At 57.2% G+C, this 747-nt stretch overlaps 2 protein-coding genes across 2 annotated transcripts in view; both read left to right on the top strand.

The window, feature by feature from the left end:
* The window catches only part of CNBP (CCHC-type zinc finger nucleic acid binding protein), a 363,505-nt gene that overhangs the window by 213,571 nt on the left and 149,187 nt on the right, over positions 1 to 747 (top strand). The gene's annotated exons all lie outside the window — the stretch shown is intronic.
* Positions 1 to 747, top strand: part of RAB7A (RAB7A, member RAS oncogene family) — a 38,767-nt gene that overhangs the window by 22,063 nt on the left and 15,957 nt on the right. The gene's annotated exons all lie outside the window — the stretch shown is intronic.

Here is a 747-nt window from a genome sequence, read left to right as displayed (position 1 = left end):
GAAACAGGCTCCAGGCTCCGAGCTGGCAGTCAGCACAGAGCCCGACGCGGGGCTCGAACCCACGAACCGCGAGATCATGACCTAAGCGAAAGTCGGACGCTTAACCGACTGAGCCACCCAGGCGCCCCAACCTGAGGAACTCTTAAAAGTTAGCGGTTTCCAGACCAGTGGGTAGGGCCGAGTTGGCACGACCTTAAGTACACGCGTCTGTCTGTCGGTCGGTCTGTCGGTCTCTCCCCGCCTCTCCCTCGCGGACTCTTGGGGACTCTCATGCGCTGTCAGGATTGAAAGATACTGTTTTAGGCCCAGACTTGTCTGGAAAGAAGCACCGGGCCTTTATTTGACTCCCGATCCCTGGCCTCACCCCTGAAAATTCAGGTCCAGGCGGCCTGGGTTGGAGAACACTCACTTCCCGGAGCCGTAACCGCGCTCCCCGGCTCCGCACGTGCAGAGGACTGTGTCCCTTAGTGAGAAAGCACGGGGCCCGGTTGGCTTTGAAGAAGGCTTTTGCGTTCTCTTCAGCCTTCTCTTCAGCCTGCCCCGGCTCCTCTCCTCACCAAGGGGTCCATTGTCTCTTTGCANTCCATTACTGTCCTGCCCTGACGAGCCGCCCTCAGTGGGGAGACAGACATCCAGGACAGAGAGAGATTTCTGGAGCTCATTGCCGTAGCTTCTTTTAGAAGGAGAGTATTTGCTGCCATCTTTCTGGAAGGGAAAAGTACTACTAGGTTCTACCCTCTGGAGTTG

The sequence above is a fragment of the Crocuta crocuta genome, unplaced genomic scaffold, assembly GCF_008692635.1.
Source record: "Crocuta crocuta isolate KB4526 unplaced genomic scaffold, BGI_CrCroc_1.0 scaffold296, whole genome shotgun sequence".
NCBI lineage: Eukaryota > Metazoa > Chordata > Mammalia > Carnivora > Hyaenidae > Crocuta > Crocuta crocuta.
The sequence above is the reverse complement of the archived record's forward strand: the minus strand, read 5'-3'. Positions and strand labels throughout refer to the sequence as shown.